Here is a 27602-nt window from a genome sequence, read left to right as displayed (position 1 = left end):
CGGTCAACGGCCTCCAATTAGCGGGCGCACGACTTAAAAGGTTCTTCCATTATTTTAAAAATCCCAAATCAACAACACGTTGTTAACAAACATATACCTTGAGACCGAATTTGAGAACATAACAAGCGCAGTTACAAATAGACCAACATTTGCTGGTAAATGGTGGCCTTCAGAGCCAAGCAAGTTTTGATTAGCTGAGAGACATTACTTTAGTTTTTTGGCTATTACGCGTAACGGGAGCCTACTGCATAGAGCCACAACGCCCCTCAGGTGACGCTTCTTCAAGTGCAGTCTAGGTAAAGTAAAGAAGGTAAGCCGTACGGCAAAGGAAAGTTAATTTCTCTAAAATCTCAAGCTTGAACTTTTTATTTCAAAATGTAGCTGGAAGAAACAACTGATTAAAAAAAAGCCATTTCCAAAGCGCTTTTTAAAAGTTTTAAGATATCACAAAGCGACACAAGCAGCACGAGGTCAATATCCTCAGTGAATGAGAAACTCATTTAGCTGATTGACATACTGTAATGGTCCAAACGGTCGACAGCTGCGACATGATCTTATATTGTGTACTTTTAGTGATGCTAATTCGGTAGAAGAGCTTTCCAAAGAATGCGGGCAATTCTTCGCAAAAGGTTGATACCCACTGTAACTGAACCTGCCATCGGCCGGTCTCCGTAGTACTATACTTAGGGACGTATTAGCTCCTTATTGGTGTACCTAAAAGACACACGTCGTGACCAGACTTTGCAAATAGTTAAAATCATGTGTTCTTCTTCATCATTATAATCACCATCGTCATCGCATTCCTCTGTCGTAGCAAGCCACGCAGTTTAGCTCGGCTGACATCGCCAGTTTCATTTAGGATCGTTCTCTCTCTCGCGCACGCTGTTGGGTGTAAGTGACTGCGTGTACCGCTGCTATGAACTAGGGCGTCGGCTTCATGCTCTGCTGCATCGGCCTTTCTTTTTCTGGTTTCGTTGTTGACGAAAACCGGGAATGCGCATGGCAGACATCTTTTCACTGTAAAAGAATTTTGAGTTGTTGTTATACAATGTCTAGCTTTCACTACTGCACGCCCCATGTCCCTTCTGTTTTCTGGTGGACGAAACGACATTTGAGGGTACGGTGGTAACATTTCCAACGGCACACGAGTTGGAGCCTTGAAACATTTTATTTGGTTCGTTGTCTACAGGAAATACACTGCTGCTAATGGCAAAAATAAACTCATTTTACTATAGTGAAAAACTAAGTATTCAATTAAATAAATAGGAATTGAGGAATGGACCTATGAATGAATGAATGAATGGGCCCGTAATAAAAGAACATCATTCCAGTTCTTGAAAAACGTTTACCGAAATTGTGTTTCGTTCATAAGTCCAGAGTAGTGTTGGGTTCAATACACCATTGTCCACAGAGACACATTTTTCCTTTTGACGGACGTTAAAATTAGTTTGAATCGTTCCTTGTGGTAGCGTTATGCGAAAACGACGCGCCATTTCTTTTCCGATAACCAAGACAGAGCCAGAACAGCAGTGTAGTTCTGATCTTCGAAAGGAAAAACGCAGAATGAAAATGACTAGGTTTGTACGTGACCCCAGTCAAAATAATAAAGCGCTTTGTACTTGTTTCAGTATAGTAATAAAGGAACTAAAAGTCGGCTTCTCAAAAAGTAGTACTGTGAAAGCAGTGTTTGACGCCTATAGTGGTTGAGTATTTTTATATGCTTCTTCAACACTGTCGTACTCTGGAAGCACTGTAAAATATATTTCATGTTTAATCAACAATACTGGGCCACCAACTCCTGTCTTTTTTTTTCTTTTTATAAATTGCTGCATAGTGGGGGTGTGAGTTGTGCAGTTAAAATTCCATGTTTTTCTGGTTTTGCTTATTGCAGGAATATCTTATTTTAGTCAATGACTAGAATCTCAAGTCATTCTATATTATTCAAGATACGTCGAGTATTCACCTTTAAAAATTTTTTTTCCGGTGATTGGAAGCTTCTGATGAAGGTTCTTTGCTCTATTGTTTTCTTTAGAAGTTGAGAAATTTGTGTAACTTTTTCACAATTATCGGGTTATCCAGGGGTATAGATTGCAATCTGTATTGATTTTTGCGTATTCTAAACCTCAGTACTTAGAGACGGGGTCCTTTTTCCGCTTTCCCAGAGTCCAACAATTTTTTTCAGATATAGCGCACGTGCATGGAAAATTCGTTGGTAATGGTAATTTATGAGCATCTTAGTACACGCAAACTTTTCAAGATCCTTGACTGGTCTTAATCATCGCAGTCAAAAGATATTCCTCGAAGCTTGTTAGCGGTGGTCTGTCCGAGCGTGCGTGCCTATTTAAAAAAAGCTGTTTGAATTTTTAGAATATCTTTCCTGTTTTTGTCGTTTAACACATGTTTCGTAGATCTGCCAACGTCTTTTTTGTAATCATATGCAACGTGTACTATTATATTTTGTCCTGGCTACCGGATTTTGATATAATGTAATTTCAGGACGAAGTGTTGTGCATTTCTTTTTTAATGCCGAAATTTCGATGGAGTGCTGTGTCGACCAAATGCTTTAATATTGATGCTACAGTTTGTTTTATTGTTCATCCGTAGTTGGTGTTAGTCGTAGTGAAATATGAGGTAGGTATAGAGAAGGGCCCGTGCAGAGCGATGACCAATCCTGCGAACAGACGGGATAGAGCTTGTCGAAGAGACCGCCCCAGCAAGCAAGAAAGAAAGACGAAGAACGAAGGAGTTCCGAAGAGGCGGTAGTGGGACGGTGCCTCTCGCGGTGTAGGCCTGAGGACGGCCGCCGACGCTGCCGCTGGGGCGGTATTCTCGTGTTTTGTCCCTTTTGTGTCCCTTCCAAAAGTGTCCCTTTTGTGCGAGCCCTGACTGGCTAAAAGCAAACAAGTGGATGTGACGTAACGCAAGCGCAGCGGACCTACTGCGTTTGACCGCGGCTTTTTTGAACAGGCGATTTGAATTTCAGACAGTTTCTGGAAGCAGTCATGAATGCACCGATTATCGCCTTGTTGTTGGCTCGCGGGCGGAACAAGCGGTCCAGAAGTGTTCAATATGCCCCGAGAAGCATTCCGCCAGCATTCCGGGCCTCTCAAAGAGGATCGTGCGGTGGCTGTGCGATGAGCTCCGGGACGAACTTGGTCGGCGAACGCGCGGGGTCAGCGTCGAGGAACGAGTTTTATGCGCCCTTCGTTTCTTCGGTACCGGTGGCTTTCAGTCAGCGGTCGGTAACGAAATAACGATATCGCTGTCGCAGCCCTCCGTGGGCTTGTGCATCTACGCCACCTCTATCACAGAGTAAAATAAACGATTGTCTGTGATCTAGCTAACGGTCAGCATGTGCAGTCGGATAAACAAACGTCTGCTAGTTTGATAGCTGTTGAGCAGACGACCAAAATTACACAAGCACTCGGCATGACATTATAACCTCTTAGCATGACATGACTCGGCATGACTCGGCATGACATTATAACCTCTTATTGGTAGTTTACGCTTATACATACAAGCATAACGTTCGTAGACTTCACGCGCAGCAGGTACGTCGTTAAGAAACGAATATCACCCCCCCCCCCCTACACATTTTTCACTCGTAGAGCCCACCATGAAAACGTCAACGACGTAACGCACCATTGCAGGTACTTGGAAAAGCCGGCGTCAGCATGCCGCAAGTGCGCTGATGCCAAAACTGGAAACGGGAGGCTCATCTTGAAGCACGGGCATTATCACTGACCTCAAAACGGAGTCCAACCGCGAAAAACTGAGTAGCCGAACAATTGGTTACACTTCACTGTCACAAGAAAACAGCTGACTGCAGCTGCCATCTTTGGATGTTGCTCTCCTTACGGTGAAAACTTTCAACGTCGTAACAAAAAAAATTCTTCGCGTTAAGTTTTTCAAGATACGCTCAAATAAACACATAAAAAATAGTCTGATATGTCTTTAAAATGCGTTTCCTAGAACATGTACGGTTTTTGAATAAAAGGCCCGCTGCTTAACCGGAAATACGTCACGATGAAAGAGACGCAAAAGAGACGTTTTCAAACGGGACAGTTACGAGAATACCACCCCCGGAATCACAACCCGTCCTGGTGTAGGCCCGATGACAGCCGGGAGAAGCCGGTGTCCGCCAGACGAGTGAGCGATGTGTTCGTGGCGCAGACCGCTGGCAGCGAGGCCTCGTCTGAAATCTGTCCTAACCTTCTTCATCCCACCACTAGCCAAAAAACATCGCCACGTTGCTCGCCCCGGGACCGTCAGGTCAGTGTGAGCTTCTCTGTGGACCTAGCTCATCAGCCTCGCTGATAGCGTTACCTCGCATCGACTCGCCGAAGCCAACGGCCTGTCTCTCCTTGACTCTCCTCCACCACACCAGCCCCAGCGGACTGGAGTCAGCCAGGTTTTCGTTAATTCCCTCTCTGCCCTGTACATGGTATTATCCCGGCATTTAACCATTGCATTATCCCTTGAATAGAATGGGTGTTTTATGGCGCAGCCCTTTGGCGACCGTCTCTGGGCTGACCCGCGTTGTCGGCGTAAGCGATTGAATGATAGCAACTGACAGAAAAAAACTGCGCCCACCTCGCCGCTAGGGGAACCCTGTGTAGATGCGACGCATCGTGGGGTTCACGTGGTGTTTCCGTTGGATTGATTTTGAAATCGCGTGAAACGTGTCGGGAACGCGTATGATTATTATGTTTTATGATTATTATTATGTTTTATTGGCCAATCTTGGTCAATCTCTCTAAGTGGTATGCTTGGGGCTTCGCTGTCGCAACGACCTTTACTCCATTCTTGTTGCTGTAAGTGGGAGCTTCTTTTCTTTTATTGCAAGTGTTAATCATTGCCCCATCATGCGTTGTATCAGTAGCATCTTGAGGTAGTTTGAATGAGTCAAGGATATAAGGCGCGTTCGTAGCATTTGATTCTGTCTTGGTTTTGTAGCGCAGTGGAAAGAGCACCATGTACCTCGCGTTCCGCCCACAGGGTCGTTGGATCGAAACCGGGCACCGCTAACTATTTTTTTTATATAGTGTAGGGGGAGGGGTGCGGACAACGCCGTATGGAGGGACAAGGCGTGTGAATGAGATGCAGTCGCATCTAAAAGCTAGCGATGAAAGAAAGCAGAGGAGGAGTGTGTTGCGCGAAATTGGGAGGGGAGGGCGGTTCCCCGTTCTCCGGCGCTCTCCGAAAGTGTGCGGTGGAGGATGGGGCAGTATGCTGTACCCGCACGAGACGCTCGTCTGCGCGACGCTGGCGAAAACGTGATGGGGGCGTGCCCGTGACGATGGTGTGCATTGCCTGCCTAAGACGCGGGTTGCGTTCCCTTCCTCAGGCGCACTTGGCGCCGCCGATGCAGAGGCTCATCATCACTGCCGTCGAGCAAACCCATGAACGAGTGCTGCCTCAGCGCACTGCTGCTGTGCCCAAATATCGCAATACGGAGTATCGTAATCGCCAGCCACGTTTTAAAGCAATGCTTTCTACCTCTACGAGCCGACGGCTATTTCGTGGCGTGTGGGACCGGAAACTACCAACGCGGCTGGGGAGGCTGGGGGTGCTTTTCACTCACGGAGCATAGTGTAGATGACGCTGAGATTGGGGCTAATACTCAGCGTTCCCCGTGCTCACCCCGGCGGGCGCTTCGGCGGGACACTTCGTCGACTTTGTCGTCTGCTTTAGCGACGGTGTTGGGCCTATTTTGGCACAGATTCGCGTCCATTGCGCGCTTACTTCGCACAGCTTGATTAACTTCTCGATCACAGCTCGACGGTGTAAATAGGAGTATTTTAATGCGCAGCAGTTTTTGCCGAGTACCCCCCAGCCCGGACCCTGTAACGCCCAGGATTATGCAGATATTGCGGAATTCCGATAAATACGCAGCTATTGCGGATGTTCTGCCTGTGATCGTTTAATAGCGTGAATGGGCTTAATTGGTGTACCATAATTTGGAAAAACTAACGAATAAAAATATATAAAAAATTAGGGATACAGACGAATCGCGTGATGCCCTGCATCTCCACAACAGTGCAGATTTCATGGAAGTACTACTTGTAATCGTTAAACTAGTGTAAATTGAGTTAATCAGTACAACGAAATTTTGAACAGCTAAAAATTAAGAAAAATATAAATAATTTATAACAAATGGAAAGCCGTGTAACGCCCTTGATTTTCATAATACTGCCGATCTCGCGGAAGTCCCACCTGTTCTCATTATAGCCGCGTAAATGAAGATAATTGGTATAACAAAATGTTGAAAAAAAAACATGAAAAATACGAAAAATACGGTAAATGACGAACCCTGCATTTCCAAAGTAATGCAGGTTTCTGAGAAGTTTTATATGTAATTGTTAAAATAACCTAAATGGAGAGAATTCCCAGAACAATTTTGAGACAGTAAGAAAAAGAAAAATATAAGAAATTCCTGAATGGTGAAACGCCCTCCATTGCCACAGTAATGCAGATTTCACACAGAAGTTCCACCTCTAATCGGTATTGTAGCGTAGATATAGATTATTGGTGTAACGAAATTTCGAAATACTGAAAAATAAGAAAAATATAAGAAAATATGGAAAAGGGGAAACCGTGTAACACCCTGCATTTCCACAAAAAAGCAGATATCGCTTAGGTTTCAACGGTAATCTTTATAATTGCGTGAATGGAGATGATTGAGCGAACAGAATTTAAAAAAAACTACAAAAAATAGTGAAAACCTGGAACCCGTTAACGCCTGCATTTCCACTTCAGAGCGGACTGGCAGTCGTATCGCCTAATAAACACGCTGATTCTGTACCGCATGCACTTCAAGAACGCACGGCATTGGGAACAACTCTTCTCTGGTGGCTATAACGGCGGATCGTAGACGACGCGCTGGCGCATGAACTGCTGCGGAGCATCACTGCAGAATGTGACGACCATTATCGCCCGAGCATACGGAGCCGTTCCCGACGCCTATAAAATATAACTGTATCGTCGCTTATCCCTTCAGAGCGGACTGGAAGTCGTATCGCCAACTAAACCCGGTGCTTTTTTACCGCAGGTGGGTTACTTTTCTGCACTATGTAAGACCATGCCCTTACTGCCAGTGTGCTCTTAACGTTTTGTGCGGAGATGTGATGGTGTTTTTTTTTCACTTTGTTTTGTACAGTTGATCCGGTGAAATGAACAAGTTGGCCATTTTCTCCAAGGCTTTGAGTGAAAAGGCACCGGATTCAGTTAAGAAACTAGCTAAGGCGTTCGGGAAAGTGACAGCCAAGATTGTTGACGCAGTGGCAAGCGTCGGGACAGATATAAAAAAAGTTGCTGCTTCAAACATTATGATAGTGCTATGCAACAATATGGCAGTATAATACTATGCTTACACACTACAGGGCACGGCAGCCCTGCAAGCATGCATACCAGTAGTCCGCTCGTCTTTTTTCGTCCAGATTATCGTCGCCTTGCTGCAGCTACCAGTGGACTACGGAGGATCTCCGCAGGCGCCAAAAGTCAACCTGATGGAGCTAACTTGCGAATACTACGCAAATGCCTGTTCAACACTGGGAACCATCGAGAACTGATGGCTTCAGCGACCTGCAGGGACAACGCAGCACGCCTGTGCGGGTTACAACGCTGCCCTGGCGGCCTTCCGGGCGCCCTCGGGTATAAAGCCAGGACAGTGCCACCTAAGGCTTACAGGGCCCGGCCACACTGCAAGCTTGCAGACCAGTAATCCGCTCATCTGTTTTGTCCAGGTGAGCAAACCCTTCGGCAAATGCTTTCGATCTAGCGACCCTTGCTTGATTGTGCTGCCTTGCCTAAGGCTGCTTTGTCCTATGTTTTCCAAGATGCTGTTGTACGCTTCGGATTTACTGCTTTTAAGTGGTGACATCGAGACTAACCGGGGACCTAACATAGCTAAGATAGCGAAACAGATGGAACTTATAGCTAGTCACATAAAAGAGATTAAAGAGGGGCGGTTAGCTTCCATTGACGCGAAATTGGGAAACCTGGCCGTACTTGACAGCAAGATGTGAAAATGCATGGAGCAAGTATCTAATCTGCAGAAATAAATAACAGCTCTTGAATTGAAAAAAAAAACACGGCTTGGCAAACCACTCCAGGAGATTTAACCTGATACTCTACGGCATTGAACAGGACAAAACCGAAAATAACGAATCTCTTGAGGAAACCATAAATAAAAAAATTCTGAAGGATGTTCTACGCGTAGAGCCTGTAGCCATTGAACAGATACACTGTCTTGAACGAGCCGCTGAAGGAAAAAAAAGACCAGTAATCCTGAAACTTCGATTTACGAGATAAGGCAAAGGTGCTCAAAGGGTGTCACAAATATAAAGGAACGGGTTTTGAGGCAAGTGAGGACTTCTTACCCCGTTTACGAGAGATCAGGAGGTAACTGTGGAATAGTGCAAGAGCAAGTAAAGTTGCGGGTAACAAGGTAACCTTATCATACGATAAATTGCACATAAACAAAGAAATATTTATCTGGGACGATGAAAAAGACGACAAAGTAGCAATCAAAGAACACGGAATCATCCGCCAACAAAAAACACTCGCAAGACGATACAATAACAGCACGCACTCGCAGGCCACGAAATCATAAATCAGCTTCGTGAACGTAAACGGTCGTAGAATACCCAACAAACTAGAATCGCTAGAGTCACTACTGGTCGGACTTGACCCAGACTTCATTGGCCTCACCGAAACGTGGTTTACACCGATGTCATGAACGATGAAATAGCGGCCCCAAATAACGCATTAATACGAAAAGACCGGCCGACACAAGGTGGAGGATAGGCTATTATGGTAAAAAAAGAAATCAGTTACACAGTTCTCGCGGGTGTTAATGGTGTAGAGATTATTTTCTTCAGGCTAATGGTTGGGTCATGCGCCGTTACTGTGGGATGCTTCTATCGCAGCCCAACAAGTGACTGTGACGTCTTGCAATCACTGCACGAATACATGCAACGACAGGTATTAGTTTTGCGGCTGATATTATTGGGAAATTGTAATCTACCATATGCCTACTGGCCGACAATACAATATTCTTCCACGTGCTCAGAGATCATGCTTGATATTATGTTTTCTTTCAACCTTGTTCAAATTATCACCCAAGCGACTGGCATTCAAGGATCTTCTCCGAATATATCAGATCTAATATTTCTTAGCGAACATTTGCCTTCGGATGAAGCGAAAATTAAAATTATTGATGGCATATCAGACCACAAACTCGCCATGTGTGTGCTCCCGTTCATGGCGGGCACGTTTACTCCCAACCTAAAATAACCTTTCTTGACTTAAACTCCGCTTGCGACCACATTGATTTCGAATTGTTCTGGTTCGAAGAATTATCAACCGACACCGTTACTGGCGTCGAAACGCTATGGCAGAAATTTAAAGAAATAATTTTTCACTGAATAGAAAAATACGCTCCGCAGAAAGTAAAAAAAAGGCCGAAAACATAACTCATGGATAACGCGCTACATAATACATGCTAAACGTAAAGTAAAAGGATTGAGAAAATCTTTGAAAGTGCTGTCTGAAGCATCGGCGGGAAAATAACTCTCTGATGCACTTAACGACATGAAATGGAAAATAAAGGTATCCAAAGAACAATTACTCCAACCAAGTACTCCCGGGCTTCCTAAAAACCTCTCCTATAACGTTTTGGAACTATTTAGGCCCCCAAAAGTCCAAGAAAAGGTAAAACCCCAAGACAAATATTCTGTCACTGCTGACTCGCTGAATGGTTGCTTTAAATCTGTCTTCACTGCCGACGACAATCATAAGGCACGCATAGATACCCAAAATCTACGCCATTTAGACCCACTATCTATAACTGAAGCTGGAGTGATAAACCTTTTGCTGAACATTGACACAAAAAAGGATAACGGTCCCGACAACACTCCAAAGGCTTTCTTAAAAAGATATGTCGACCTGATAGCAAAATATCTGGTCTTGATTTTGAACAAATCATTGTGAACATCTACGTTACGAAATACTGCAAAACGGCCAAAATTGTTCCCGTACCCTAATAAGGCTGCTATGACACCCAGTCAAATTTCAGACCAATTTCTTTAACTTGGACAGTAAGCAAGCTGCTTGAGCACATTTTCCTAAAGCACATAACTACACACCTAGAACGTGAACATATAATATTACCCTGCCAACAGGATTTTGGTCAGGGACTATCGACATTAACTCAACTTGTAGAACTAGCACACGATGTACCTGTAAGCATGGATAACCAAAATTAGGTTGACGTGATCTTCTTGGACCTTTCAAAGGCATTCGATCGGGTACCACATAATAAGCTAATAAAAAACTGGAGTCAGTTATCAACGACGACGACATTAGAAACTAGATAAAAAAATACTTAGCCAACCGTTTCCAGTACGTAGAATACAATGGCGAATTTTCAATATTAAGACATGTCACATCCGGAGTTCCCCAGGTTTACGTTCTGGCCCCAATGTTATTTCTAATTGATATAAATGAACTGCCGTCCAGTATTACAGCCAACATTCGGTTATTTTCTGACGATTGCGTAATTTTCCTGGAAATTAACACCATATAAGACGATTTGATATTACGATCTTCGCTAAACACGCTTTATTTCTGGCGTAATAAAGTTGAAGTTGAAGTTCTTTATTTCAGTCAAGTACAATGGCTGAGGAGGCGGGAAAAAAAGCCACTGTACTCGCGGCTTGACGGAGCTCCCACCCCCCACGACACAATCAGCAGGGACGAGGCAGGGAAAAAAAATCACAAATGCAAATACAAAATGCAAGCAAACAAGAAGCAAGTACTGAAAAATATCCGCCAATGTAGAAAACTGAGCTCATTTCTTAATTACTAAAAGGAAAAGCAGGTGCGAACGAATTTAAAACATAAAAAATACTCCTAGAATCCGGGTGCAACAGCACAAATACTTGGGACTGATCTTTACGCAAGAGTTTAAGATGGGATGCCAATATTAATCATATCGCGTCGGCTGCACTAGGAAGGCTGTTTTCCCTCAGAAGACGCCTTCGATCAGGACAGCCTTATACAAAGCGATTAGCCTGTAGGCTAATTGCTTTCAGAGTCAGAGTCAGAAAAGATGTCGTTAGAGAAGTGATAAATTACAAAATTTTTGTTTACAGAAGGAGGTCCCATAGTCAAAGACTGCATCGGGACCTCCTATATTATAATATTCGACAACAAAACAGCAAAAAAGAAAGAAAAACGAAAGTTTCCAGGGAAAGAAAAGAGGGTAATTCAACACTCCTAAGTAGTTGTGTGATAGTTACAATTGTAAAAATCGTAAAAAATGGAACGCAAAAAGAAATGACATCTCTCTGCAGCAATATAAAACAGCCACCGATGAATTGCTTAATCGGTAGAAAGGTGTGAAAAGGTTGGCATGAATGAGACAGGGAGAGAAAGTAAAGAGGTAAACAAAGCGACAAATATAGGAATTAATCGAATTTACGCGGAATGCGGCATGAGTGTGAGGAAAGATTTCAGTTCTTTTTTGAATTTGTCAATTGATTGAGAAATTCTTATTTCCGAGGTATGCTATTCCATAGCCGGATTCAGGTGAAGAAGGTGGTTTGTTTGCCGTAATTGGCATGAACTAGAGGTAAAATGAAATTGCGATTACGTGGAAACCTTGTGGAGTTAGTATTTAATAGGTTGTATTCGGGAATTATGAATACAGGAAGCTGGTTGTTAATTTGTTTAAATAGTAAGATACCCAGCTTGTATTTGAAACTGTTTTCAACATTTAAAATGTTGTCGTCAAGAAGGAGTGCTCTGGCGTCGCTGCGGTAAGGACTGCGGGATAGTACTCGAATACACTGGTTTTGGATAGTTTAAAGGAAGACACGGTTGGTGCTGTAGGTATTGCCCCAAGATGAAATACGGTAACTAATATGGGAACGAATAAAAGTGTAGTATAACGAAAGTAATGTAGGCTGAGAAAATACATCACGAGACTTAACCAAAACACATACGCCATACGCCATTTTTCTTCCGAAGTAAGCAACATGAGAATGACATTTCAAGTGGCCGTCCAGTTGAACCCAAAAAAAGCAGCCTCTTCTTCTGCTTCGATTGCAAATTGATTCAGAATTACTGGCGGGATATGATTCGGGACACGTTGATGAGAGTAAAAAACAACGAACCTGGTTTTATTGGGACTAATCTGTAATTAATTATGAGAGCACCAAGCCGCCAAGCCTGCTAGGCCATTGTTTATATTTTCTGTCAGAGATTGGATGCATTTATCAGTGTTAACAATTATGTCATCTGCATAAAGTAAGTTAGCTTTGTAAGCTAAAAGCGTTGTAACGCTTTTGTGAGATCCTTATCCGAATACTCTAACATTATCTGGTTCCCGTATGCTAAAGTACACATAAATATACTAGAGCGAATACAACGAAAAGCAGTTAGGTACATTTACAATCGATACGACACAACTACTTCACCAACAGAACTACTGAGGAACGCCGGTATCCTCACCCTACAGAATCGTTTGAAATTAGCGGGTTTAAAATTCTCATATCAACTATTTTATGAAAACCTAAACCATGATAATTCAAGTTATTTCACGAACATAGAAATGAAGCCCACGCGGCATAGTCAGACTTTAACTTTTAAAGAATACAATTATTGCATTGATTGCCCTAAATAGGCCTTCTTCCAGCGAGCTGTAAATGAGTGGAACGGTATGCACTCGTCGATTACTGGTAGCGAATCCATGGAACAATTCCTAACGCTAGTTGAAAAGTACCTACATGAAGCAAGTGAATCAAATTGACTCCGAGCAGAATAAAGACAGTGAACCTGAGTGTTTATTGAAGTGCGTTAACATGGTTTCCCTGGCCTCTCTCCAGCTCACATCTGATGTTCACTACCAATGAGTAGTCTTGTAGCAAGAGCGTTCCGCTAAAAGTGTTTAATTTGTTTTTTTTTTCTCAAGCGCTGCTGTAAAATACGAGTTCCAATTTCTGCCTGTGTTTTCATGATGCATTGAAATTTCCTATGTTTTGTTGCTTTGTTTCCATGAAGGTGGTGACGCTTGATGCCTGCGATTTCCGATTTGAAATTTGATGTTCTAACCTTCGCTTGACATTTAGAAAATCGGACTCACATGTTTTTACCCTTGATTTTCTGTGTGAACGAAAACTGCATTGTATTTTGTGCACTTCAAACGACTGTATCGCCCTATCTGCAAAAATCTCAAATTTGGATTGGCAGTGTGTTAAAATAAATAAATAATAAATAAATAACATCCGAACTGGCCGCTGCTAAAGAGTTTATGGGATTCATACAGGAATGCTTTGAAGGTTTCAAAACCGAAATCAACCCCCTCCGAAAGAAACACGCCGAGGCTGCTAACCATAGAATGGGAAGCCAAAAAGATTGTCATAGTCGAGAAAGAGAGTTAAGCAACACAAAGAAAGAAATCGTAATAGTCGAGAAAGAGAGTTAAGCGACACAAAGAAAGAAATCGTAGGTTGAAAGCAATACAATAGACAGAACGACATTATAATAAGGGAGTCCATTGACCGAGAAGGAGGACGTTGACGGTCTAGTTCTGAATGTTGCCATAGGTCTTCAGGTCGAACTTTCCGGTGAAGGCGTTGACGCTGCACTCAGGGTGCGGACCAACAAATTGTGGCCGCCGAACATAGTAGTGAAATGAGTTTTGAAGCAGGGTCGAGACAGAATATTTTAAGCGGCAAAGAAAGACATACTGAACGCAGCATCGCTTTGTTACCAGGGAAATGAAACAGTCTAGGTGAATGCCCACCTACACCCATAAAGCAATATCTTGCTGGGCAAGGCCATCCAGGCAAAAAAGGAAAATAACTGGAAATTTGCCTGGTTTGCAGACCACAGAGTATTAATGTGGAAATTTGAGAACTCGGAAGTTGTGCACATTACACGTGAAGATGACCTGTCCAAAATTCTGTAATCCTCGGCATTTAACAACTTCGAAACGTAACTCGGGCATACGGTGATCCCACAAAGTGCGCATGACAACCACAGGCCAAGCAATGATGTATGGACCTTTCACAGCAACATTCGTAGCCTAAACAAAAGCGCCAACTTGCTTATCACCCATCTTTTGCAGCACATGACTTTGTTTATTATTATTGCTACCTCTGAAGTTTGGTTAAAAAAAGACGAAAATATTGCGCTTCCTGGATACGCTACCACCTCAAATACACGGCTTTCCAAGCTCAAGGAGTGGAGGAGTAGCCTTCTTTCTTCAAAATCGTCGCATGCACTCCGCGTTATCGCATATAACCTTCAGTTTGCAAGAAATTGGATCGCTATTTATCACACTCGACTGTTCTCTTGTTATTGGCGTACTTTATCGGCCTCCGAGCTCAACCGTAGCTGCCTGCTTAAATAAACTCAAACCTTTTTTTCTTAGCGAATCACAACGACCCAATGGCTACCGTTGGCGACACCACCATTAATACCCATTTTACAACTCATAAGGATTGCACATATCTGCTGTAATTCCATAATAACTTCAATTTAATTATCGTTCCTACGTGACAAACCGCTAAACCGTAAACACAAATTGACCATATCTTAACAAATGTGCCGCCACATACCAAAGCTGACGTGTGTTACGTGCCCATTTCTGGTACCTTTTCTATCTTCGTGACTATCAATGATCTTATCCAACCGAAGCCATCCAACTAAATGATCTTATCCAACAGCACCATCAACTAAAATACACTATCCTCTAGAACGAAACAAGCTTTTGTCATTAGACCCAGAATTAATAAACAACCATGACGTTAGCATCAAATTTTCCAACTTCATTGTTAACCTTACTTCCTTTATTGCCATCAGCAGCAAAACTATATCTACTCGGCCGTACCAGGAACGGCTGTACCCATGGATGACTGGTTACATCCTCTTCTTCCAAAAACAAAAAGAGTTCTGGTATCATCGATGGAAGAAGAACAAACACAACGGGTAGTACCTAGGTTACTATAAAATGATGCCGAATAAATCAGTGGTGGTTATTAGAATACGCAAAAAGGAATCTTATAGGCGTCTTATACAACACGCAAATGGCAACACTAAAAATTGCTCCAATCTCCACTGTGAAGGTGGTTGGAAAGCAAAGCTTTAAATGACACCAACAACAACTTCCCATGTGACGTCACTTTAAACCACACACTCGTGGCTCTACAAAGAGGGAAAAAAGAGATTCTGCAAACCGTTACCTGGAATTCACGGGGATGGCGTCCCAAACGCCGAAGCGTCGGCCTCGGCCGGGCTTGAGCGGCGGACGCCGCCGCTGTAGCCCTGCCGTGCGTTGGCAAAAGAAAACGGAGAGAAGCGTCTTTCGAAGGTGAGACAGCGGAACCTAGCCATCCTGATGTGCTAGCTCGGAGCTACACCACCACGCGTCAAAGGCGCACACGCTGAAACAATTCGGCATGTAAGCTTGGTGATTCCATTTCATACCGATTTAAACTAGTTAGCTTAGTAAGTTTGACAATTGTGAGAAAGTTGAGAGAACTTTTACAAGCGCTATTTATCAGAACCAGTTGCTCCTTTCACGTTTTGTAATACCTCTTGAAACACAACCGTATTGGTATTCACCAATTTAGAAAGCGGAGTCCCATTCGTGGCAAGCAGTGCGAAAAGGTAGCGCTTCTTCGGCGGCCTGATGTCTGTATGTGGTCCCTAAATTTTGTTTTCCCGCCCGGCAAACCAATCCTTAACGTATGTTTGTCGTCCGAACACTTAATTCCGTCGGGTCTGGGTTCCGAGGAAGTGGGGTCGAACAAATTAATCAAGCCATGGGAAGGAAGCGCGCAATGCAGGCGAAGCTGCGCCAAAACAGCCAGAAACCTCCGTCGCTAAAGGAAACGACAAAGCCGCCCCGCCGACGAGCCCACCGGCGTGAGTAGGCATCTGCGCACGGGAACGCTGTGGAACCACTCGCCGCGCCATCAACACTGTGCGCCGTAAGAGAAAAACGCCCTCCGCCTCCTCATCCGCATTGGTAGCTTCTTGTCGCGTACGCCTCGAAGGAACCATTGGACTGTAGAGGTAGAAAGCTTTGCTTTAAAAAATACGAGAAATTGGCAAATAAGTCACTGGTAACTACCAAAAACAGCCGCTTCCGCAAATATTCATAGACAGAAGTATTGTTTACAACTTTAATCTATATTTAACAAGGGTCGGCCCTGCCTTGGCAGCAAAATGTGCATGTCCGACTGAGTACTCCTTTCTAGCCCCCCTTTCACCAACACACTTTTTGCATATATGACATTTAGCCAAATGATAATGAAGATGTTATATTAAACATGTCGACAAATAAGGGTGCTGGACTAGGCCGTATCACCATGCGGTTGCTGAAGCAAAACGTAGATAACCTGTGCCCTATCTCATGTACCATTTTGATCATTTTCTGCAGGCTTGTACGTACCCATGTCCTTTGAAAAAGCTAAGGCCTCACCGACCTACAAAAACGGAGACCACCCCTACCCATCTAGTTATAGGCCAATATCTTCGCTAAGCCCAACTGACGGTCTATATGAGAAAATTCTAGTATCCCGAATACATTAATTTCTAGATCAATATCACATAATTTGCCCAAGTGCTACCTTATTACCGGCAATCAACTCTGCTCTAAATAATATAAATTTGTGGCTGTCGTGTAGTTAGGCTTCCATAAACGATTCGACACCGTAGATCATTCGATTCTACTAAGGAAATTAAAGCCCTACGGTTTTATAGGTACATCTTTTGACCTATTCTCAAGTTATTTTCGCGACCGACGTCAGATGCTTCGCATGAACTATGCTCCTTGCCGCAGCCTATATAACTGTAGTACCCCAGAGATCGGGCCATAGACCCTTATTCCTCTCTTTATATACAAGCAACTTGCCGTTATCCTTACATTATTCAGACGTTTTGATGCACGCTGACGACACAGCAATAATTCATACAGGCAACAATGTTGAAGTAATTGAATCTAAAACAAACTCCAAGTTATCAGGAATTTCCAAATTGTTTTATGCGAACAAGTAAACCAATAATACCTGTAAAACTAAATGTTTTACATTTTTCCTTCACGTAAATTTTTCCTTCACGTAAAAAAACCGTAAACGGCAACTCCATCAAAATAAATATTAACAACTACTCTCTTCTCCATGAAACTTCTTACGAGTAAATAGGAGTTCATTTTGATAACCACATAAACTGGCAGAACAACTCTACGCAAGTTTGTACTAGGCTGGTGTTCCATTTAATCGTTTGCTACAGGCCTGAAACCACTTCGATGGAGTCATTTTACGAACATTATAATTCGCATTCATCCACTCTCACATTACGTATTGCATTTATACTTTGGTATTGACTTATAATACTTACCTAGAACCTATTTGGAAATCACAGAAACGATCTCTAAAAACAATAACGTACCGTAAGCATGGTCATCCGAGTTAACCGCTGTTTCACGATATGCATTTTTTTTCGTTTTGATGCATTGCGACAAGCAAAGACGGCCCACTGTATAAATAAACCTTTCCGCGCATACTTGTTTTACGGTAATTTTTGGCTTACTAGAAACGCTGCATCTGGTGATTTCAATCTGCCCCCCCAAACAACGCGTACGGAGAATGTGAGGTATCGTTATAGGAGCAAAAATAGGTAAGAGCTTGCCATCTGAAATAAAGAAAACCTAGACCCAAGTGATGCAAACTAACTTTGAGTCATTTTGTGCACACTGAAATGCCATACGTGGTGGATGATTATTTAATTTGCGCATTCTAGGACACCTGTGCTAGTGATGTGGATGGGGACTTTGTGGTGAGGCATAAAAAGTTTGCAGCGGTATTTTATTTTTGAATTGCTGTATTTGTATTGTATGGCTACTTCAATATTTGTAAGTTATTTTAAGTATAGTATGTCAGTTGCAGTGATTTGCCCACGTTCGTGCTCCTTTTCTGACTATCGTCCATATAAATTTTATTTTTAGATGCGACTGCCTCTCATTCACTCGCCTTGACCATGCAGCGTCGTTGGCGTTGTTGTCGTCTGCCCCGCCCCCATTCTCCTCGCCGCACGAGCTGCGCTCTCCGCCGCTCACCCTCTCTCCTCTCCGATGCCCCTCTCTCGCGAGGGGCATTGGATTGGATTCGAATGGATTGACTTGGCTTGGCTTGGATTGGATTGAATTGGGATTGGAGTGGATTAAAGTGGATTGTGGTGGATTGTGTTGCGTCATAGCCGCGGCAGACGCACTGGCGCCGGCGCATGTGCAGTACTCTCTCTTCCGCGGTCTCCTCTCCTTCGGGCGCGCTGCGCATATAAACGGTGTGCCGCTCTCCGGCGGCCTTTCGGTCGACGGTTGCTCTCCGCGTGCGCTTGAACCCCCCTCAGCGTCGCATCACACCAGGGTTTCCGTGAGGGGAGGTGGGCGTAATTTTTTTGCTAGGCACCGAGATTTTGTGTTATAAAATGGTTTTGCTAGCGTCGTACAACAGCCTGTATTTTGGAGTGTTAGTAGTCGAAAATGTTCTGCAGCAGAAAGCCTGATCACTCCGTACTTTGTTTTGGAACCAGGGCTGGCCGGTAGCTAAGGTTCCAAACAGTTTAACGATCCTCTTTATTATATGGTTGTACAAATAAAAGAAAAGGAATGAATGAATGAATGAATGAATGAATGAATGAATGAATGAATGAATGAATGAATGATGCAGACTGCGCGGACGTTCTACCTTTAAACGTTATCGTTGCGTATATGGAGGAATTGGTCGAAGAGAATTAAAAAAACTAAAAAATACAAGAAAATTATACAAAAATAGGGCACATGGCGAACCTGCAACGCCCTTCATTAAGAAGAAAAACAGATCTGGTGAAAATTACACCTGTAATCGTAATAATAGGGTAAATGTATATAATTCGCCAGACAGGATTTAGAAAAACCCCAAAATTTGGCTTAAAGAACTCACACTCAATACAAGTGACCTAAGGATACTACGCATTAGGAGACAATGCCGTGAATTTTATCAGATTTTTTATACTTGAAATCGTTACTTCGTTAGGTTGGCGACCGCACGCACCCGGCTGGCGTCCACCGAACGTGCATTCACATGGACATCGGGCTCACAAAACATCCACAGTCCCTATCCCTGCGCTAACGTGTTTTACAGCATTTTACACGTTTTATAGCGGGCTTACATCCGAAAGAATTAAATACAGATTAATATAGAGCGCGCTTTGCTCCATAGCGTTGTTCAGAAAATGTAAATCCGAAGAAGCACTTGTTGCGCAATGTTCACACAGTGCATCAAAGGAAAGTTTTATAAAAAAACACTCGGCGTGCGGTTAATTCAAATTGGTTTGCGAGACACGACACATTTCATACCCCAACTGTAACAAACACACACACACACACAGATAAAAATGATCGTTATTCAGAAATTTTGCACGAAGTTTTGGCTGGCTTTCAGCTTCTGGGGAGTCACTGTCGCAACAACATAGATATTGATTTTGGAGGAGGTAGCCGCAGTGAGCCTGATTCTGTTAGGCTAAAGCCGAAATCGGCAGAGTGCCCGGCGACGAACCTAGCCAAAAAAACTTTTTGCGAAAGAATACGCTGAACGATCCTGTGCAGATTTTTGGCTTAGTGCCTAATTAAAGTGAATATATTGTACGGTACTGCATGTGTTGCGGACCGCTGAGCAAGGCCGGCAACCGTCTAGTAAAGGAATTTATTTTTCACAAACGCCCATCGCTGCGGTACTGGTGCACCAGCTCAAAAAGGTATTCCGAAGATAACTGCGCTTCCCACCACAGACGTTCACCGGGGATGGCTTTCGTACCTAACTATGACATTTGTTGGGCTTGTAAGCCACGCTGACGGAGCTTCTACAAGCGTGACTCCTGTTAAGGTGCAAACGCCGCAGCCGTTGATGAGGTTGCCGCCGCTATAAAAGCTCTCTGTCTTTGCTAGAGAATGACAGCGTTTCCCCGCCAGAATAGCCCGGTTGGAGCTTCTTTATACGGATTATACGGAGCTTCTTTATACGGAGCTTCTTTAGCACATGCGCGACGGAGCGTAACGAAAAAAAAGCTTCTCGCCGTAAAGCGAAAGTCGGTAAAGTTTCCCAATGCGTAAATGAACGGAAATGCCAGAAAATAAAAAAAAGTGTTCCTCGAGAAGGCAAATATAGTAGCAGTGTGGTTAAGTTGTGTACATTCATGGACAAATGAAACGTGATTACGAAAAGATGAATGCTAACCCACCAATACCACGATTTCTTTCCATCGCGTTATTTCAGTCAAATTGACGCGCGGCTCAATTACAGCTACGAAGGTGGAAATGGAGTTTTCCAAATGTACCAATAGCTCGCTATTATTGAACCTACACAAAGTGTTTTTTTTTCTGTTTTGCGTATCTTGGTACATATTTTCGTGTTAGTATTCATTTGTCAGTAAGTGTACGTTGAAGTTTTTATAGCAAGGAAGCATGTTTAGACTGAATCCTAAATTCTTGGGACCGGCAGGTGCTCTACGTACTGATCGGCACAATAGGTATTGCTTGGTACGACTTGTATAATTTATGCGAGCAGTCGCAGGTGGAGCTGCTCGTGGGGCTGACGAAGCTGGGCATTAAATTTGGCCCCATCTAACGGAACGCGCCATCCCTACCCGGAAATATTCGGCACGCTGGCTCCCCTTGTTGCCGGCTGCTATGGGGAGGTCGCTATCTGTAAAGTCGGCCGTGGTTCAAATGGGGTTACAATCGGGAAAACATGCGAAACAAAACTTGTTGCGGAGCTATTTGGTACATACTTATAAAAAGAAGTAAACGTGGTGTAAACTAGACGTGGACGAAGACAAGGTACGACAGACACAGGCGCCTGTATGTGTCATACCTTGTCTTCTTCGTCCCCGTCTAGTTTGCGCCTTGGTTTCTTCTTTAATTTAATGCGAAACAAGCGTATCGCTAACAGCTATAAGCACTCTCCCCTGCGGATCGGACGTCTCGATTGCATGTGTAGAAGAAGTATGGTTTTTCAGTCTATTGTATCGCCACTGTTATTTTTTTTTATGAGCCAGGTTTTACTTCGAATGAAAATATCAGCGAAGGAAAAATCATCTGCTGAAGGAACTGCACTAGGTTTGTCAGGATGTTTTGCGGCATTTCTAAAGAAGATGGGTCCAATATTTACGTTTTGTATAAAACAGCTATTAGGGCGTGTGTTGAGGGTCAGAAGATGTACTATTTTTATCGTAGGCATTTTTGCTTTCGGAAAATAAGCGTATGATCCCTTTATTTCACGAAACTAAGGCTCTATTGGAGCGCACAACTTACTCCGGCCTCAAAACTAGCAACGCGACCTTTCTCAGCCGTTTCTTGCATAGAGTTCCTGCCATCCTCGGCGCTCTCACGATTTCAGTGGTCACGATTGGTCGATTTTGTAAAGGTTTTATGAAGCAAACTGGGCGTTTCGGATGACGCCATTTCATATTACTAATTAAATCGCGAATAATCTGGGCTCAAAATATCCCTTTTATGAAGTTCTGTTTATGGTGCGGTAGATTTACATCCGTTATCGATTAGGTTAGACTATAAAGGTGTAACTACACTAAAAACGCTCACTTGGATAAACACAGAACACTTTCAAAAGAAGATGACTTGACCACCGCGGTCGAGTTCTTGGATGAAGCCTCTAATGTCGGGAAATGAGTTTACCCTGCCGTGAGCAGAAAAAAAGGCCGTTAAATGAATGAACATTGTTTGGTTATTCTAATTAGTACAGCGAAGCTATATGTACGAGGGGCTCTGTGTAATTTTCTAGTCCGGCAACTGAAACACGCTCTCGCTTTGTCGGTGCCTCAACCATTCCAATATAATTTATACCATTTCTCCGAGGTGGCAATAGCCGTACAGATTGAAGCACAAACCCGAAGGTCCTTGTATCTTTAAACCGCCAGGCTTTCCATAGCGCGACGCACTGATGCGCGTGCGTTTGTTTCTTTACCTGTTACTTTTTATGGGGGAAAACTTCAAGTCGCTTGCTTTAACTTAAGAGGTTTCTCAACAATTGCTACTGTGCAACTGGCGCCGGCCGTGTATACGATCACACCGCCATGTCTTTGTCGTTGCTCGAAGCGCTTGCACAACTAGATTTCTGTCTTTCCACTCTCCTCTGGTGGCGGGTACGTCTCTGTGTGGCAGCACTGTCGAAACTTGACGCACTTTTACTTTCGCCCGTCTCATCAGGAATGCGGTAGTTGTTCACTCAAATGTATATAAGCTCGAAATCATATCCCTTCCACCCAGTGAAAGGGGAGGCCCAGCAATGCTGAGGTGACTCCTAAAGTGAATAAAAGCACGAATTGATTTATCGACTTTAACGGTGGTCGTCGTGACAAAAGGTACGCACACACCGTTATTGTCATGTCATTATGGTTACGCAAACCACCGCTGCAAAGGCTGTTAATAACGGACGGAGTCTGGAATAGCCCGTTTCCGTTCTTCTCTTTTAAGTGAAGCCTACCATCTCGGCCACCTTAGTTATCGTCCTAGATGGAATCGCAATGTTACAGTAATATAATAGTGCAGCTGGCGCGCCAACATGTCGTGCTTATTCCTCCAAGATTCATTGACATGTGGTCCGCAGAGCTCGTGGGGGAATTTCACTATTCTAGTGTAATGTCACCGGCAAGTTCTTATTTATGTTCCTCAGCTGTGATACAGTATCATTGCAAAGAAAAAGCAGCTTCGCTTCGCGTAAAAAGCCTGATACGTTTCTCCTCCAGCTGGAAGATAGCAAAATAGGCCAAGCAATTGCTGAGACTTCTCTTGCAATGGCTTTTTTTACTGGCCCTTTTCTTACTTACGCGCAATTAGTATAATGACAAAATACATTGTCCTGACTTGTTACTTTGCCGAGTGCCCGTATTCAGCTCCGATATAAGCAGCAAGAGCACACGCCGTTTAAAGTACAGAAAACATGGCTTGTGTATTGTTCTAGAAGGTGCTGCCTTGCGCCCTTTGAAGAAGTTCGGGTCAGTGGAACCAATTTTTTAAAGAATCTAGGCCCTTAAATGTTGCCCGGCCCCTGCAGAGTGGTTGACCTTCTTTCAGTATTTTTGCATGCGCACTTAGGTATATAAAACTCAGGCATATCTCAGAAAAGAACCTACCGTGGCTATAAAACGTTTGCTGATTGGAAACTCCTCTTGTACGCGTCCTCTCGACAAGCAAAGAATCGAACATTTTGCTAGAATAAGCATCGTAAGTATGAATATTTACGAAGAGGCTTACGAATTGGCTACTTTAGCAAAGTTTTTTTTCTTTTCGCATACTCACGGAATTATAAAATGACAGGACACGTCTTGATGAAGCGGGAATAGTTCATGTGTAGTTTTGGAGCTATTGCATTGTGCGCTTTTTGAAATATTGAGCTTACAACTTTCACTGGATTGGCATACTGGTAGCGCAAACAAGAGATGGCAAGTCACAGTGCAAATGCGCATTAATGTTGTACGAAATTAGCGCACTCTTCACTTTTTTGTGCGTCGTGTGGTGTGCGGGAATCCAAAAAGTTTGTTAATTGCGTACAGAACGTAGCCTACGTATTATAGAAACTTCTTAAAAGAAAATTCTACAAACTTCGTAGGGAAGAAAAGATTACCGTTTAGGTTTATTTCGATGGTAAATAAGCGGAAGGAGCGATCTCTACGAGTATGTGTTAAGTGTAATATAAAAACAGTGTGTTTTATGTACCAAAGTATCCATGCAATGTCACTAGGTAGCATACGACGACAGAGTTAAACAAAAGTACAGCGGTGACTTACCCACATCGGGAGATATAAAAACCAACTTCCAGCTTGTTTTTAATGTAACAGTTTGCTATAAAGCTGATATAAATATATACCATTATTCCCCACAAGCTAAATAAAGCAAGAAGGGGCACGTGATTACTACGTAGTAGGATCCAGGAACTGTGCCCACTGGACGTCCCGGGTGGGGCTTCGCACAGAAGCTATTCGCGTCAAGTTTTTCACAAGGCAGGACACCCTAATATACAGTTCTCAGCCGTAGCATAGCTAGGAGAACCGGGAAAGATGGGTAGGCGCCAAAAAAAGGGTGATGGTAATAACTGGGCCAAGTGCATGTAAATGCGAGTGAAAATGCCACATTCAGTCAATTTTCATAGAAGGGGACATCCTCCCCCCTTACAAAAAGAATACCACGGGGGAATAACCACGCTAGGATGTCGGGATAAGTGCTTTTTGGTCTTGAAATTGTAGTGACGTGCAACATCAAGAGCAGTTTCACCCCTTCCGTGATTTCCCTCAACCGCTTGCTTCAGTTTTTTTTTTTGCATTGGCGGATCCGTTTTCTATCATAGACCCATGGAGCCCGAATAAGTCGCATCTGAATGTGCTTTACCGGTGTCGATTCAGAACTGTGGTGCGTTTCCTTCCACGCCCCACCGAAGGTACAATAAAAATAAAAGCGGCCGTGTCATCTGCAGCTGCGGACGGGCGATTATCCGGAATGTGTAGTTCGCTTGCGGCATCTCCACCCAGAGCGCAGTGTTGAAGAAACGGTTGCGACAGTCAGCGATCTTCTAGGACCAGTGTCAATTTGGTGATACACGTGAAGAAGGAAATAAAAGAAATCCCGCCATCTCCACGAAGTGAATGATGATGAGAGGGGCGAAGCTAAAATGCTTACCGGTAAAACCGTGAAACAGTCGCCCACACATCATATAAATACTCGACACGTCAAGCTTTCCACCGCTCCGTTGACAAGCCCGTCGACGACGTTGATGCTCGTTGTGATTATGTAGGGCTTGTTTGGGACGGTGAGAATCTCCATGGGTAAGTTGGAGAATTCGGTGTGTGACATTTTAGCCACTTTGGCCGTCGCCTTCTGCAGAGCGTCTTGTGTCGCGTACCCCCGCGACACGTCTTAAGCTCGCAGGCGATGAACGACAACCTCTTCTTCTTCCTTTCCTTCTTGTTAAGTAGCAACGAACGCCTTCAACGTTTTTACCTCTTCGGCCAATCTTAGGTTGGACAATCCCTAGGGGGATCCTGCCAAATCATCATTAATGTGCCGTGTATGGGAGCAATGAGGGACGGGACAGGACCCGAGCAAGAGTCTTCAGCTCGCAGGCGACGAACGACAACCTCTTCTTCTTCCTCTCCTCCTTGTTAGGTAGCAATGAACGCGTTGAACGTTATGACCTCTTCGGCCGATTTTTGGTTGGCCAATCCCTAGAGGAATCCTGCCACAATCATCATCAATGTGCCGTGTACGGTCGGGACAGGACCCGAGCAAGAGGAGCTTCGCCCCTAAAAAGAAGAATGTAAATGTTTCGACACCAACCGGAAAGCGCCCGCGAAGCACTGGCAAACGGCTTACAGAAGTACACGTCGACTTCACGAAGGGAACATTGCGCTCGTCTGTGCATCGCCTTTTTCGCCGCAATGATATGCCGACAGTGAAGGCAGTTGCGGTGGAGGTTAACGCTAGCGATGATGTTACTGCCGTCAAGTCAGGTACTGTGTGCCGCCTGCTGGATGACATCGAGTAAAGTTATGAGAAGGAGAGCCGGAACTCGCTGCTGATCGAGCGGGACGTCATTGTCGCCTGGCAGATGTACCTCTACGGCATCGCCAAGTAACGGATGGAAAATAGAAAAATCGTTTACCTTGGTGAAACTTTGGTGAATTGGGGGCGCATGCTATCGACTATGTGGACGGACGCGATGGTTGCTTCCCAAGACGACGTCTTTATGCGGGGTCTGACGACAGGTCTGGAGCAGCCGTCAGGGGAAGGACAGCGCCTGATTGAACCCACATCGGCAGCAAGCACGCCTTCGTCGATGGTTGCCTGGATATATTTCGGGGTACGAAGACCGGTGACTACCATGAGGAGATGGACGGCAGCCGCTTTGAAAGGTGGTTTGGGGCCGTTTTCCCGCAACTGCCACAATGTAGTGTCATTTTCGTAAACAATGCCCCGTACCACTCGCGGGAGGAAGAAGCCTTGGCTACGACTCCTTTGCGCAAAAAGGTCGTTCTGGAGTGGCTGACGTCCAAAGGACTTCCTATTCCCCACTGTCTGTTCGCCAGTTCCGCCTTCGCCCCTTTCAGTTATTTGCAAGTGAGGAATTTAGCTTAAGTACCCGTGCTTCTATAGCTGCAGGAGCAACCAACTCTTTCAGGTAGCAGAGAAGACCACGTTGAATACGGGAAGGCGTCCCAGCACCGGGCTCCATCGTCTCCGTCATGCGTGTGGTAGCGTGGTGGTGAGCGGCCAGCAAATGTTTACTGCCTTGGAGGTGACGACCAAAAGCCGAAGACAAACGTAACTGGTTTACTGCATGCCAAGAGATTAGCCGAAGAAATACTGCAACAATGCCCTTCCTAGTCAGGTTACAGTACAGAAGTCGAGAAGAGTGACAGCATTGAATCTCTGCTCCAAAACGAGTAATCTGCTACGGTCGGAGCTTCGTATTTTCTGCCCAAGGCGTAACGATGAAAGAACGTTCCCCCTTCTTTTGCAGAGGGCGCGAACATAGTACACATACACACAACGCTCTTTCCAGATTTCGTGAGGGGTAGGTAGCAGCGGCACACGCTGAGTCTGAGAGAGGGGAGAGAGGATGTCCAAAATGCGACGTCCGCGTCCTTCGGGCGTGTTTTCACACGTCGCGTTTGCCGTCGCCGAAGTTTAAATACCTGCGACATCGAGTCGCCCGCGACCCGGCCGTTCACAGACACGTTGCGGCGTGCCCGAGGCAGCTTGCTTTCACACCGCGAGACTGCACAAAACGTTGCAGAACGCGCGAACATGGCAGCGGCGCGCAGTATCGTAACACCCGACATGCTGTTTCTGTGCTTTAAGGCTTATTTCTGGAGTTAACTGTGCAGCCTGTTAGCGGTGCATCACTTGCTCAGGGTTGATTGCTTTCATGTGTAACTATGAGAATCAGAAGAGACTATTGTACTGTTTGGGTCGTTATCTCATGACCCAATAGGGATCTTCAACCATAAGAGTGGAGGTGGTAGAAGCTATTTCAACAATCTATTCATAATATCTTTGGCTGCAGTCAACTCAGCGGTGAGTTGTGTGGGGCTGGTTCAGGGTTGATTGCCTTGCTATGTTGCTATGAGAATCTTAAAACGCCGTTGCAGTGCTTGGTTTCTGACCTCATTGGTAGCGATTGTTGTGCAGGTATTAGGCCGAGTAAGTGCAGTTCTGACAGGGTACCGTGTGGCAGATGTATCCACAAAAGCAAATCGTACATCGTGAGTTAAAGGAAACCCGCACTGTTCCATACTATTTTCTGTAAGCAAGGCTACGCTTGCACTGTACGAGAATTTTCACTGCACGGAAAGGATGACTGTTCGCATGTATACGATGAGATGTGTGCAAGCTGACTCAAGCGAGTTCACAAATTGACTTCAAGCAGAATCACTTCTTCCGTGTGTGGCGCTAGGGCTCCTTGTGCGACACTATCTAAATGGTGATAAATTAATGTATTTCACCAACAAGGAAATACGCTAGTTAGTTTATTCCACCA

The sequence above is a fragment of the Haemaphysalis longicornis genome, unplaced genomic scaffold (assembly GCF_048455015.1).
Source record: "Haemaphysalis longicornis isolate Haplotype H1 unplaced genomic scaffold, Haemaphysalis longicornis Haplotype H1 scaffold_3, whole genome shotgun sequence".
Lineage (NCBI taxonomy): Eukaryota > Metazoa > Arthropoda > Arachnida > Ixodida > Ixodidae > Haemaphysalis > Haemaphysalis longicornis.
The sequence above is the reverse complement of the archived record's forward strand: the minus strand, read 5'-3'. Positions refer to the sequence as shown.